At 39.8% G+C, this 15,906-nt stretch overlaps 1 protein-coding gene across 1 annotated transcript in view; it reads right to left on the bottom strand.

Annotated features, from left to right (window-relative positions):
* The window catches only part of ADAMTS12 (ADAM metallopeptidase with thrombospondin type 1 motif 12), a 393,027-nt gene that overhangs the window by 1,284 nt on the left and 375,837 nt on the right, over positions 1-15,906 (bottom strand).

The raw sequence follows: 15,906 nt of genomic DNA, 5'->3' as shown, positions 1-15,906 counted from the left end.
GCAAAGGATATAGATATATAAAATGTGGTCACTGCCCTCCAGAAATGTACTGTGTAGACGAAGGCATAAGACATGCACAAATAATTCCCAGGGTAAGGATAAAATTAGTTACTTGGGTGCTAATCCTTGTTCTACCCTAACTCTGGGCAAGTAAGTTCCTGAATTATTTTGACCCTCCTTTCCTCATATATGAAACAGGGAATTGGACTAGATTTCTCAGGGACCACCCTTGCATATTCTATGGGTGGTACTCAGACTGCACTGGCCCATGTACTCCTGGTCTGGAAGGAATTCACTAAGGCCCCAATAACACATTTTTCTTTTATAAAGTGAAATTGTTTCAAACTTTGCTTCAGTGCCTCTCAGAGCTCTGGTTGATCTTCTTTCTCCATTACAGAAAAGATTTGAACAGTCCTAAAGAAAAGCTTTTCCCCAAACAGGCTGCTGTCCTTTGTAAATAGAACTGTCAGTAAAAGTAGAAATTGAGGTAGTATTCTCTTTACCCAAATCTGTGACAGTATTTTTGCCTCTCTATGCATTTTTTTTTTCTTTTTTTTTTTCTTTTTTTTTATTTTTTCTTTTTTTCTTTACGCGGGCCTCCCACTGCTGTGGCCTCTCCCCTTGCGGAGTGCAGGCTCAGCGGCCCTGGCTCACAGACCCAGCCGCTCCGCAGCATGTGGGATCTTCCTGGACCGGGGCAAGAACCCGTGTCCCCTGCATTGGCAGGCGGACTCCCAACCACTGCGCCACCAGGGAAGCCCTCTCTATGCATTTTTCACCTTCAGGTCATGAAGGCAAAAAAATGCTTTTTATCTTCTCAGAACTCATTTCCTTGACTGTGCCTGGTTTTTTCATGAAGAAATGTCTTCTGTTAGCTGTCAGAATTCCATTTGGTTTGCAAGTGTTAAGTGCACTTGGGAGTAGGTAACATATAATGCTCCTAGAACCCCAAACCTCTTCATTGCTGATTATTTTCTTCTTCAGGCCTCTTCCTAAACATTTCATAAACATCAGTGCCCTCTAATCCCCCAGGAAACTTCTATACACGATCTGACATTTCAGAAAGAGTACATATTTCTGCCAAGTGTTTCTACTGTGGAATAGAAATCTGAGCTCTTCATCTCCCACGTGCCCACCAGAGCAGGTGTTCTCCATGGGGCTTGGGCTGTGCATCGTGTAGGCTGCTATTCAGAACAAGGCAGGGCTTCCTCCCTAGGCTTCTGGCATTGAGGCAGGGCCCAGCATGGAAGCCTAGGCATCATAGGGCTGCTCTGATTTCTTAGCCAGCCTCTCCTAAATTCCTTATGGATGGTGGACGGAGAAGGTGCATCTGGGGTAGCTCTTTGCCCCACATTCTCCCTGCCATGAGTATGTGAGTGCTCTGGGGCTACTACAAGAAAAGAAGACAGAGGAAGTATGAAAGCTTAGCTTCCATTCCTTCTCTCCACAAAGCTTCTTTTGGCCACACTGGACCACATGGATCCCTTCTGTCCCAATCTCCAAACTTGTATTATTATTAACATTTGCTCAAACATGGCACTATGTTCTATCATGAACTGTTCTGTAAATGGTGTTGAGCCTTTTCTGCTAAAGGCTGAAGTGTGACCTCTCTCTAGGGTGTCTACCATTCTAAAAAGGCCTCTTAGAGGACCCCAAATTCTTTAACTTTGTTCTGGGTTGAATTGGATCCTCCAAAGTTGAAGTGTTCCCCCAAAGTTGAAGTCATAAACATTGGTACCTGTGAATGTGACGTTATTTGGAAATATTTCCTTGCAGATGTAATTATGATGTAAATTAAGATGACTTAATCAACATGACTGTGTCCTTATAGAGAGAGAAGAGATAGACACACACAGTAAAGAGAAAGCCATGTGACGACACAGACGCACAGAGGAAGGTGGCCATGTGATGATGGGGGCAGAGATTGGAGTTATGCAGCTACAAGCCAAGGAAAGCCGGTGACTACCAGAAGCTAAGAGACAGAGAGCATGGCCCTACCAAGAACCGTGGTTTTTGAACTTCTTGCCTCCAGAACTGTGAGACTAAACTTCTGTTGTTTTAACAACACAGATAACAATTTCTTAAGCACTTACCACACACTAGGCAATGTGCCTGGCTTATACTATCTCATTTGATCTTCATATAAATTTACTTATACCTATTGTTCTCCCTTTAACACTGAAGTTCCACAGAGGCTTAATAACTGGCCCAGTGTCTCATAGCTGGAACACAGATGGTGGTGCTGGAATCTGAATGCTGCCTCGGTGCCTCTAAAGCACTGGCACCAAGAAAATGAATCTCTTGTGCTGCTTATGGGGAAGGAGGGGCCCACATGGACAGGTCTTCCCTGACCAGAGCAGCTTCATTTGTTCAACCAAGGGCCCCCACTTGTCAGGTCAACGTCTACCTGACTGAAAGAGGCTCCTCCAAGCCTGGTGTCCTTCCCTGATCTTGGCAACCACTGGATCACGAGCCCAGCTTTTCAACGGTCCTCAGAGCCCTGGGAACATGTGAGTCCTGGAATCCTCCTGTTTAAAAGTGGGAAACTGGAAGGAAGAGTGGAGGATACCAGTGACCTATATTGGGAGCCTCTGTTCCAGCTCTGTTTAGCAGCTCATTTAGACAATGACTGGGAGCCCAACATCACGGCAGGCAGGGCTTAATTGCACCAGTTCTCGTTATTATTGTGAAACAATGAAGGCTGCTGTGTTCATCAGCCAACTGGATCCCAGCTGAAGCACACAATGCTTATAATTGGGGGCAACTTAGAGAGGACACCCCAATTTGCCTATGCCTGTTTAATAGAAATCACACTTGGAAATGTAAAGGGACAGTCATAAGCTTGTTCCCCTGCAGTCTTGAAGGGATGATATTTTGCCCACAAAAGTTGGAAAATAATTTCAATGTTGTTGGCAAATACAGTGTCTGTAAGACTTTGGGTTTTGTGAGGCCAGGGAATGTGTCAGACTCATTTCTGTGTCCTCAGTTTTTAGTACTTGCCTGAGACATATCTTGTGATCAGTAATATTTGCTGAAATAATGAAAGTTCTGTTCCTCTGGAAGAATATCTTTCAGTAGGAAGATGCTAAGCTCACCTCTGCCCACAGGCACACCAAAATTACAACTATTTACAGAGCAACTATTGATGCGAAAGATTGGAAGACTGGCAGAAAAGCTCTTCTACGACTGAAAATGTAAAGAAGGAACCACAACAAGACAGGTAGGAGGGATGGAGATGTGGTATAGTCAGGACCCATACCCCTGGGTGGGTGAACCACAGATGGGAGAATAATTACAGAGGTTCTCCATGAGCGAGGGGCTTGAGCTCCACATCAGGCTCCCAAGCCCAGTGGTCCTGCACTGAGAAGATGAGCCCCCAGAACATTTAGCGTAAAGGTCAGTAGGGCTTAATCAGGAGAGCCAGGGGCTATGGGGAATAGAGACTCCACTCCTAAAGGGCACACACAAAAATCTCACAGGACCCAGTGCAGAAGCAGTAATTTGAAAGGAGCCTGGGTCAGACCCACCTGCTGATCTTGGAGAGCCTCCTGCAGAGACAAGAGGCAACTAGAGCTCACCCTCGGGACACAGACACTGGTGACAGCTGTTTTGGGAAGCTCGTTCTACCACGAGGACACTGGTGCTGGCAAGCACCGTTTTGGAATCCTCCCTCCAACACTAGGACCAGGCTCCACCCACCAGTCTGTCAGCACCAGTACTGCGATGCCTCAGGCTGAGCAACTAGCTAGGTGGAGACACAGCCCCACTCACCAGCAGCCCTGCTGCCTTAAAACCCCCTGAGCTGCTTTGGGACCTGGCCCTGTCCACCAGAGGGCCCAGCCCTGCCTGTGCTGAGACTAGCCTCAGGACTCCCGGGCCCTGGAGCCAGAGACCCTGGCTCCACCCACCAGTGGGCAGACACCAGCTCCAGGACCCTCAGGGCCCTGCAACCAGAAGTCTGAAGACCAAGTTTTACCCACCAGTGGGTAGACACAAGCCCCAGGACTACTGCAGCTTGCCATGTTAGTACCCCCTGGGCCTCACCATCAGCAGGCTAACATCTGCTCTGAGACACCTTGAGTCCCTCAGCTAGCAGTCCCAGGATCTGGCCCCACCTACCAGTGGGGTGACACCAGCTCCGAGACACCTTGTATCTCTCACCAGCAGGCCAGCACCAGCTTTGGGACACCCTGGAACTCACAGCCAGCCATGTCAGGAACCGGCTCTGCAGTCACCCACTCCAGAACCCAGCTCTGTCTACAAGCCAGCCAGGACTACCCAGGGGAATCCCGGGACTCTGCAGCCAGCTATCTCATGCCCTGCCCCACCAGCTAGCAGTCTCCACACAAGGCAGAGCCTCACACCAACCTAATAGGAAGCCAGCCACACCTACCAGACTACCCACAGTAGTCAGCTCATCACAAAAAGAAGGACCCATGCAGCCCATGTAGGGGGCACCCCTATAGCATATAGCTCTGGTGATCAGAGGGGAGTATGCTGCTGGGACACACAGGATGTCTCCTACAAAAGGCCACTTCTCCAGGGTGAGAAAACATAATCAACCTACCAAATACATCGAAATAAAAACAGCAAATTAGGGAAAATGAGGCAACAGAGGAATATATCTCAAATGAAAGAATAAGATAAAACCCCAGAAGAACTAACCGAACTGAAGATAGACAACCTATCCAATAAAGAGTTCAAGGTAATGATTGTAAAGATACTCAAAGAACTTGGGAGAAAAATGGGTGAATACAGTAAGAAGATTAACAAAAAGAAACAGAGCTAAAGAATAGAAAAACTGAAATAAAAAATACACTAAAAGGATTAAACAGTAGATTAGATGATACAGAGGAATGGATCAGTGAACTGGAAAGCAGAGTAGTGGAAACAATTGAAGTTGAACAGAAAAAAAGAATTTAAAAAATGAGGACAATTCAGAAACCTCTGTGATATAACCTCAAATGTACTAACATTCACATTATACAGCTCCCAGATGGAGAACAGAGAGAGAAATGGGAAGAGGACATATTTGATGATATAATAGCTAAAAACTGCCCTAACCTGGGATAGGAAATAGACAACCAGGACCAGCAAGCACAGAACCCAAAATAGGAACCCGAAGATGATCATACCAAGACACAATGTAATTAAAATGGCAAAAATTAAAGGGAGAAAATTAAAATCAGCAAGGGATGCTGGAGAGGGTGTGGAGAAAAAAGGGAACCCTCCTATATTGTTGGTGGGAGTGTAAACTGGTACAGCCACTATGGAGAACAGTATGGAGGTTCCTTAAAAAACTAAATATAGAACTACCATACGACCCAGCAATCCCACTACTGGGCATCTATCTGGAGAAAAGATAGATGCACCACAATATTCACTGCAGCACTATTTACAATAGCCAGGACATGGAAGCAACTAAATGTCCATCAACAGACGAATGGATAAAGAAGATGTGGTACATATATACAGAGGAATATTACCCAGCCATAAAAAAGAAAAAATAATGCCATTTGCAGCAACATGAATGGACCCAGAGATTGTCATACTGAGTGAACAAAGATCACATGATATCACTCATATGCGGAATCTAAAAAAGGCTACAAATGAACTTATCTACAAAACAGTAATAGAGTTTGGGACTTCCCTGGTGGTCCAGTGGTAAAGAATACACCTTACAATGCATGGGACACAGGTTTGATCCCTGGTCAGGGAACTAAGATCCCACATGCCATGGGGCAACTAAGCCCATGCGCCACAACTACTGAGCTTGCGTGCCTCAACTAGAGAGCCTGTGTGCCACAAACTATAGAGCCCACATGCCCTGGAGCCTGCGTGCCACAACTAGAGAGAGAAAACCTGCACACCGCAACTAGATAGAAGCCTGTGCACCACAACAAAAATCCCGCATGCCTCAATGAAGATCCCGTGGGCTGCAACTAAGATCTGATGCAGCCAAAAATAAAATAAAGAATAAAGAAATCTTAAAAAAAAAACAGAAATAGAGTTACAGATGTAGAAAATAAACTTATGGTTACTGGGGGTATGTCAGGGGGAGGGATAAATACTGGGGGGTATGTCAGGGGGAGGGATAAATAGGAAGATTGGGATTGACACACACACTACTACATGTAAAATAGATAACTAATAAGGACCTACTGTATAGCACAGGGAACTCTACTCAATACTCTGTAATGGCCTATATGGGAAAAGAATCTAAGAAAGAATGGATATATGTATATGTATAACAGATTCAGTTTGCTGTACACCTGACACTAATACAATATACCCCAATAAAAATAAAAATATCAGCAAGGGAAAAGCAACGAGTAGAAAAAAACTCCCATATGATCAGTTGACTCTTCAGCAGAAACTCTGCAGGCCAGAAGGGCACGATATATTTCAAGTGATGAAAGGGGAAAGAATACTCTACCTGGCAAACCTTTCATTTAGATTTGATAGAGAGATCAAAAGCTTTACAGACAAGCAAAAGCTAAAAAATTCAGCACCACCAAACCAGCTTTACAAGAAATACTAAAAGGAACTTCTCTAAGTGAAAAAGAAAATGGCAGTTAGAAACATGAAAATTATAAAAGGAAAATTTAAGTGGTAAAGACAAATATGCAATAAAGGTAATAAACCAACCATGTATAAAGCTAGTAGAAAGATTAAAAGGCAAAAGTAGTAAAATCATCTATATCCATATAAGTAGTTAAGGGATATGCAAAACAAAAACATATAAAATATGTCAAAAACAGTAAACATGGGAGAGGGGAGTAAAAATGCAGGGTTGTTAAAATGCATTTGAACTTAGAGATCAGCAACTTAAAATAATTATATATATATGGCTATATATAAACCTCATGGTAACCACAAACCAAAAATCTATCATAGATACACAAAAAAAGAGAAAGAAATCCAAATATAACACTAAAGATAGTCAACAAATCAAAAGAAGTGAAGAAAAGAAATGAACAAAAAAGAACTACAAAAACAATTAAAAATGGCAATAAGTACATATTTATCAATAATTACTTTAAATATAAATGAACTAAATGCTCCAATTAAAAGACGTAGAGTGGCTGAAGGGATACAAATACAAAACCTGTATGCCTATAAGAGACTCACTTCAGATCTAAAGACACAGACTGAAAGTGAGGGGATGGAAAGAGGTATTCCATGAAAATAGAAGTGAAAAGAAAGCCATGGTAGCAATACAGGTATCAGACAAAATAGACCTTAAAACAAAGATTGTAACAAGAGACAAAGAACATTATACAATGATCAAGAAATCAAGAAGATATAACAAAAGTAAATATATATTCACCCAACATAGGGAGCACCTAAATACATAAAGCAAATATTAACAGACATTAAAGGGAGAAATTGACAGTAACTCAGTAATAGTAGGGGAATTTCACACCATGCATACATCAGCGGGCAGATCATCCAGAAAGAAAATCAATAAGGAAACACTGGCCTTAAATGGTACATTAAACAAGCTCCCAGAGGAAGCTGACACTACTGGTTCACGGACCACATTAACACAGATTGGAACAGGGTCCAAGGACGAGATGTGGAGTAGAAGAACCTGAGCTCACCTCCTCTTAAGAAAACACCAAAATCACAACTAACTGTGAACCATCAACAAAAAAGACTGAAACCTACCAAAAAAGATATTCTACTTCCAAAACAAAGAAGAAGCCACCCACAATGAGTTGGTAGAAGGGGTGCATCTGTGATACAATCAAATCTCAAACCTGCTGGGTGGGTGACCCACAAACTGGAAAATAATTATATCACAGAGGTTCTCCCATAGGAGTGAGGGTTCTGAGCCCCATGTCAGGCTTCCCAGTTTAGGGGTTTGGAATTGGGAGGAGGAGCCCCCAGGGCATTTGGCTTTGAAGCCCAGCGGGGCTTGATCGCAGGAACTTCACAGGACTGGGGGAAACAAACTCCACTCTTGGATGGTGCGCAGAAAGTCTCGTGTGCACCAGCACTGAGGGGAAAAAGCAGTGACTTCATAGGCACCTGGGCCAGACCTACCTGCTGGGCTTGGAGGGTCTCCTGGTGAGGTGGGGGGGGTGGCTGTGGCTCACTGTGAGGACAAGGACACTGGTGGCAAAGGTACTGGGGAGTACTCCTTGGTGTGAGCTGTCCTGTAGGCCCCCATTTTGATGCCAAGACCTGGCCCTACCCATTTAGAGAAGAGTTGACACCTATCCTTCTAAAATTATTTTTAAAAATTTTAGAGGGGCTTCCCTGGTGGCACAGTGGTTGAGAGTCCGCCTGCTGATGCAGGGGACACGGGTTCGTGCCCCGGTCTGGGAGGATCCCACATGCCGCGAGGCGGCTGGGCCCGTGAGCCATGGTCACTGAGCCTGTGCGTCCAGAGCCTGTGCTCCACAATGGGAGAGGCCACAGCAGTGAGAGGCCCACATACAGAAAAAAAAAAAATTTTAGAGGAAGGAACACTCCCAAACTCATTCTATGAGGTCACCATCACCCTGATACCAAAACCAGACAGATAGCCACACACACCCCCCCAAAAAAGAAAGAAAATTACAGGCCAATACCACCAATAAACAAAGATGCAAAAATCATCAATAAAATACTAGCAAACTGAATCCAACAATATATTAAAAGGATCATACACCATGATCAAGTGGGATTTATCCCAGGGATGCAAGGATTTTTCAATATCCACAAATCAATCAGTGTGATACACCACATTAATAAAGTGAAAAATAAAAACGATGATTATTGCAATAGATGCAGAAAAAGCTTTTGACAAAATCCAAAACCAATTTATGATTAAAAAAACTCTCGAAAGTGGGCATAGAGGGAACATACCTCAACATAATAAAGGCCATATATGACAAACCCACAGCTAACAACATATTCAATGGTGAAAAACTTAAGGCATTTCCTCTAAGATCAGGAATGAGACAAGGATGTCCACTCTCACCACTTTTATTCAACATGGTTTTGGAAGTCCTAGCCACGGCAATCAGAGAAGAAAAATAAATAAAAGGAATTCAAATTGGCAAAGAAGAAGTAAAACTGTCACTGCCTGCAGATGACATAATACTATACATAGAAAATCCTAAAGATGTTACCAGAACATTACTAGAGCTCATCAATGAATTCAGTAAAGTTGCAGGATACAAAATTAACCCTCAGAATGGGAGAAAATATTTGCAAATGAAGCAACTGACAAAGAATTAATCTCCAAAATTTACAAGCAGCTCATGCAGCTCAATAACAATAAAACAAACAACCCAATCCAAAAATGGGCAGAAGACCTAAATAGACATTTCTTCAAAGAAGATATACAGACTGCCAACAAACACATGAAAGAATGCTCAACATCATTAATCATTAGAGAAATGCAAATCAAAACTACAATGAGATATCATCTCACACCAGTCAGAATGGCCATCATCAAAAAAATCTAGAAACAATAAATGCTGGAGAGGGTGTGGAGAAAAGGGAACACTCTTGCACTGCTGGTGGGAATGTGAATTGATACAGCCACTATGGAGAATAGTATAGTGGTTCCTTAAAAAACTACAAATAGAACTACCATATAACCCAGCAATCCCACTACTGGGCATATACCCTGAGAAAACCATAACTCAAAAAGAGTCATGTACCAAAATGTTCATTGCAGCTCTATTTACAATAGCCAGGACATGGAAAAAACCTAAGTGTCCATCAACAGATGAATGGATAAAGAAGATGTGGCACATATATACAATGGAATATTACTCAGCCATAAAAAGAATCGAAATTGAGCTATTTGTAATGAGGTGGATAGACCTAGAGCCTGTCATCCAGAGTGAAGTAAGTCAGAAAGAGAAAGACAAATACCATATGCTAACACATATATATGGAATTTAAGGAAAAAAAATGTCATGAAGAAACTAGGGGTAAGACAGGAATAAAGACACAGACCTACTAGAGAATGGACTTGAGGATATGGGGAGGGGGAAGGGTAAGCTGTGACAAAGCGAGAGAGAGGCATGGACATATATACACTACCAAACGTAAGGTAGATAGCTAGTGGGAAGCAGCCACATAGCACAGGGAGATCAGCTCGGTGCTTTGTGACCCCCTGGATGGGTGGGATAGGGAGGGTGGGAGGGAGGGAGATGCAGGAGGGAAGAGATATGTGAACATATGTATATGTATAACTGATTCACTTTGTTATAAAGCAGAAACTAACACACCATTGTGAAGCAATTATACTCCAATAAAGATGTCAAAAAACAAAACAAAACAGAATTAATACACAGAAATCTGTTGCATTTATATACACAAAGAAAGAAAGATCAGAAAGAGAAATTAAGGAAACAGTCCCATTTACTATTGCATAAAAAAGAATAAAATACCTAGGAATAAACCTACCTAAGGAGGCAAAAGACCTGTACTCTGAAAACTGTAAGATACTTACGAAAAAAAAAAAGACGACATAAACAGATGGAAAGATACCATGTTCTTGGATTGAAGAATCAATATTGTCAAAGTGACTATACCACCCAAGGTAATCTACAGATTTATGCAATCCCTATCAAATGACCAATGGCAGTTTTTGCAGATCTAGAACAAGAAACTTAAAATTTGTATGGAAACATAAAAGACCCCAAATAGGCAAAGCAATCTTGAGAAAGAAAAACAGAGCAGGAGGAATCAGGCCCCCTGACTTCAGGCTATACTATAAAGCTACAGTAATCAAAACAGTAGGGTACTGGCAAAAAGACAGAAATATAGATCAATGTAACAGGATATACAGCCCAGAAATAAACTCACACACCTACAGTCAATTAATCTATAACAAAGGAGGCAAGAATATACAGTGGAGACAAGACTGTATCTTCAGTACGTGGTGCTGGGAAAACTGGACAGCTACATGTAAAAGAATGAAGTTAGAAAATGTACTAAAACCATGCACAAAAATATACACAAAATGGATTTAAGACCAGATACTATAAAACTCTTAGAGGAAAACACAGGCAGAACACTCTTTGACATAAACTGCAGCAATATCCTTTTGGATTCACCCATTAGAGTAAGAAAAATAAAAACAAAAATAAACAAATGGGACCTAATTAAACTTAAAAGCTTTTGCACCACCAAGAAAACTATAAACAAAAAGACAACTCACAGAATGGGAAAAAATACTTGCAAATGAAGCAATTGACAAAGGATTAATCTCCAAAATATACAAACAGCTCATGCAGCTCAATATCAAAAAACCAAAAAATCCAATCAAAAAGTGGGCAGATCTAAATAGACATTTCTTCAAAGAAGACATGCAGATGGCAAAAAAAAAACACATGAAAATATGTTCAACATCACTAATTATTAGAGAAATGCAAATCAAAACTATAATGAGGTATCACCTCACACCAGTCAGAATGGCCATTGTCAGAAAGTCTACAAACAGTAAATGCTGGAGAGGGTGTGGAAAAAAGGGAACCCCCTTACACTGTTGGTGGGAATGTAAATTGGTGCAGTCACTATGGAGAACAGTAGGAAGGTTCCTTAAAAACTAAAGATTGAGCTACCATATTATCCTGTAATCCCACTCCTGGGCATATATCTGGAGAAAACCATACTCCAAAAAGATACAGCCACCCCAATATTCATTGCAGTATTATTTACCATAGCCAAGACATGGAAGCAAACTAAATGTCCATCAGCAGATGAATGGATAAAGAAGATGTGGCAATATACGTATAATGGAATATTACTCAGCCATAAAAAGAATGAAATAATGCCACTTGCAGCAAAATGGATGGACATAGAGATTATCATATGGACATAGAGATTATCATACTAAGTACAGTAAGTCAGACAAAGACAAATATCATATGACATCACTTATATGTGGAATATAAAAAACATACAAATGAACTTATTTACAAAACAGGAACAGACTCACAGGGATAGAAAACAAACTTATGGTTACCAAAGGCAAAAGGTGGGGGGAAGGGATAAATTAGGAAGTTGGGATTAACATATAGACACTACTATAAATAAAATAATCAACAAGGACCTACTGCATAGCACAGGGAACTCTCCTCAATATTCTGTAATAAGCTATATGGGAACAGAATCTGAAAAAGAATGGATATATGTATATGTATAACTAAATCACCCTGCTGTACACCTGAAACACAACGTTGTAAATCAACTATACTCCAATATAAAATAAAAATTAAAAAAAATAAGTATAAGAGCTCTAAAAAAAGATCACAGATCACCATAATTTAGTAGTAATGAAAAAGCTTATAATATTGTGAGAGTACCAAAATGTGACTCTGAGACACTAAGTGAGGAAATGCTGTTGGGAAAATGGTGGCAATAGTCTTACTCAACTCAGAGTTGCCACAAACCTTCAATTTATAAAAATGTAATATCAGAGAAGCATAATAAAGTGGCAAACAATAAAAAAAAAGAACACAGCATTGATCAGCTTGACTAGAGAATATGTACTTCACATATGCTCTTTGACTTTGGCAATGGTATCTTGTGATTTAAGGGTTTTCCTTTTGGTTGGCTGGTTTTTCTTCAGATGAACCTATTCTTGATGAAAGTGAGATCTTAATGAAACCTTCATTCAGACAATGCAAATCACAAACACATTCTATGTATGAAAGAAACAGATAAATATCCCCACATTTCTTTCCCAGTTCCAATTACCCATTTCAATAAAAAAAATTTTCCTTAAAAAAAAGATACATTAAACCAAATGGAGACACACACACACACACACACAGACACACACACACACACACATATATATATACTTTCCATCCAAAAGCAGCAAATAAACATTCTTTAAGATGTACATGGAACATTCTACAGGATAGATCACATTATGCCACAAAACAAGTCTCAGTAAATTTAAGATAACTGAAATCATATCAAGCATCTTTTCCAAATACAATATATGAGACTAGAAATCAGCTACAAGAAAAAACTTCAAAAAACACAAACATGTGGAGACTAAATAACATTCTACTAAGCAACCAACGGATCACTGAGGAAATAAAAGAAGAAATCAAAAAATACCTATAGACAGATGAAAACAAAACACAAAGATCCAAAGTCTGTGGGATGCAACAAAAGCAGTTCTAAGAAGTAAATTTTAGTCATACAAGCCTACCTCAGGAAACAAGAAACATCTCAAAAAAACCCCCAACATTACACCTAAAGGAATTAGAAAAAGAAGGACAAACAAAACCCAAAGTTAGAAGGAAAAAGATCATATATATCAGAGCATAAATAAATGGAGACTAATAAAACAATAATAAAGATCAGTGAAACTGAGAGCTGGTTCTTTGAAAAGATAAAAAGAGAGCCCAAATCAATAAAATCAGAAGTGAAAAAGAAGTAACAACGGATACCACAGAAATACGAAGGATTATAAGAAATTATATGAACAATTATACACCAATGAAATGGATGACCTAGGAGAAATGTACAAATTTCTAGAAATGTACAATCTCACAAGACTGAATCAGGAAGAAATAGCAAATGTGAATAGACTGATTACCAGTAATGAAAAATGAATCAATAATAATAAAAAAAACCTCCCAACAAACAAAAGCCTGGAGCCAGATGACTTCATAGATGAATTCTACCAAACATTTAGAGAAGAGTAACATGTATCCTCTTCAAACTATTCCAAAAAATTGAGGAGGAAGAAACACTTACAGACTCATTCCACAAGGCCAGCATTGCCCCGATATCAAAACCAGATAAAGAGATCACAAAAAAGAAAATTACAGGCCAGTATCATTGATGGACAAATGCAAAACTCCTCAACAAAATATTAGCAAACCAAATTCAACAATACATTCAAAGGATCATACACTGTGATCAAGTGGGATTTATCCCAGGGATACAAGGATGGTTCAGTATTTGCAAATCAATCAGTATGATACACCACATTAACAAATTGAAGAATGAAATAATATGATCATCTCAACAGCTGCCAAAAAGCTTTTGATAAAATTCAACATCCATTTATGATAAAAAAAACTCTCCAGAAAGTGAGTTTAGAGGGAACATACTTCAACACAATAAAGCCCATATGATAAGCCCACAGCTAACATCATAGTCAATAATGAAAAGCTTAGTGCATTTCTTCTAAGATCAGGAAGAACACAAGGATGTCCACTCTCGCCACTTTTATTCAACGTAGTATTGGAAGTCCTAGCCACAGCAATCAGAAAAATAAAATAAATCCAAACTGGAAAGGAAGAAGTAAAATTGTCACTGTTTGAAGATGACATGACACTAAACATAGAAAATCCTAAAGATGCTACCAGAAAACTAGTAGAGCTCATCAATGAATTCAGTAAAGTAGCAGGTTACAAAATTAATATACAGAAATCTGTTGCGTTTCTATAACTAACAATGAACTATTAGAGAAATTAAGGAAACAATCCCATTTGCAACCACATCAAAAGGAACAAAATACCAAGGAATAAATCTAAGGAGGTAAAAGACCTGTACTTGTAAAACTATAAGACAATGATAAAAGAAATTGAAGATGACACAAACAAATGGAAAGATATCCTGTGTTCATGAATTGGAAGAATCAGTATTGTTTAAATGACTATACTACCTAAGGAAATCTACAGATTCAGTGCAATCCCTATCAAAATACCAATGACATTTTTCACAGAACTAGAACAAATAATTCTTAAATTTGTATGGAAACACAAAAGACCTCAAATAGGCAAAACAATCTTGAGAAAGAACAAAGGTGGAGGTATCACGTGACCTGATTTCCAACTATACTACAAAGCTGTGGTAATCAAAACAGTATAGTACTGGCACAAAAACAGATGCACAGTTCAATGGGATAGAATAGAGAGCCCAGAAATGAACCCACTCTTATATGGGCAAATAATCTATGACAAAGCAGTGAAGAATATGCAATGGAGAAAAGACAGCTTCTTCAAAAACAGTGGTAGGAAAACTGGACAGCTACATGGGAAAGAATCAAACTGGACTACTCTCTCACACCATGCACAAAAATAAATTCAAAATGGATTAAAGACTTAAACCTAAGACTGGAAACCGTAAAGCCTCTCAAAGAAAACATAGGTAGTATGCTCTTTGATGTCAGTCTTAGTAATTTTTTTTTGGATCTGTCTGCTTAGGCAAGGGAAACAAAAGCAAAGATAAACAAATGGGAATACATCAAACTAAGAAGCTTTTGCACAGTGAAGGAAAATATCAACAAAATGTAAAGGCTGCCTACTGAATGGGAGAAGAAATTGATATTTGCAAACAGTGTATTTGATAAGGGGCTACTATCCAAAACATACAAAGAACTCATACAACTCAACATCAAAAAACATAAAACCTGATTAAAAAATGGGCAAAGGATCTGAATAGAAATTTTCCAAAGAAGACATACAGATGGCCAACAGGTACATGAAAAGATGCTCAACATCACTTATGAAAAGGGAAATGCAAATCAAAACCACAATAAGATATCACCTCACACCTTTCAGAATGGCTTGCATCAAGAAGACAACAAATAATAAACATTGGCCAGGATGTGGAAAAAAGGGAACCCTTGTGCCCTGTTGGTGGGAATGTACATTGGTGCAGCTACTATGGAAAACAGTATGGAGGTTCCTCAAAAAATTAAAAATATAACTACCATATGGTACAACAATTCCACTCCAGTGTATTATCCAAAGAAAACAAAAACACTAATTAGAAAAGATATATGCACCTCTATGTTCATTGCTGCACTATTTACACTAGCCAACATATGGAGGCAACCTAAATGCCCATCAATAGTTGAATGGATAAAGAAGATGTGGTATATATATACACAATGGAATATTACTCAGCCATGAAAACGAATGA

Source organism: Leucopleurus acutus (assembly GCF_964270905.1).
Source record: "Leucopleurus acutus genome assembly, chromosome: 3".
Lineage (NCBI taxonomy): Eukaryota > Metazoa > Chordata > Mammalia > Artiodactyla > Delphinidae > Leucopleurus > Leucopleurus acutus.
Note: the sequence above shows the minus strand (reverse complement) of the source record. Positions and strands in the feature narration are given on the sequence as shown.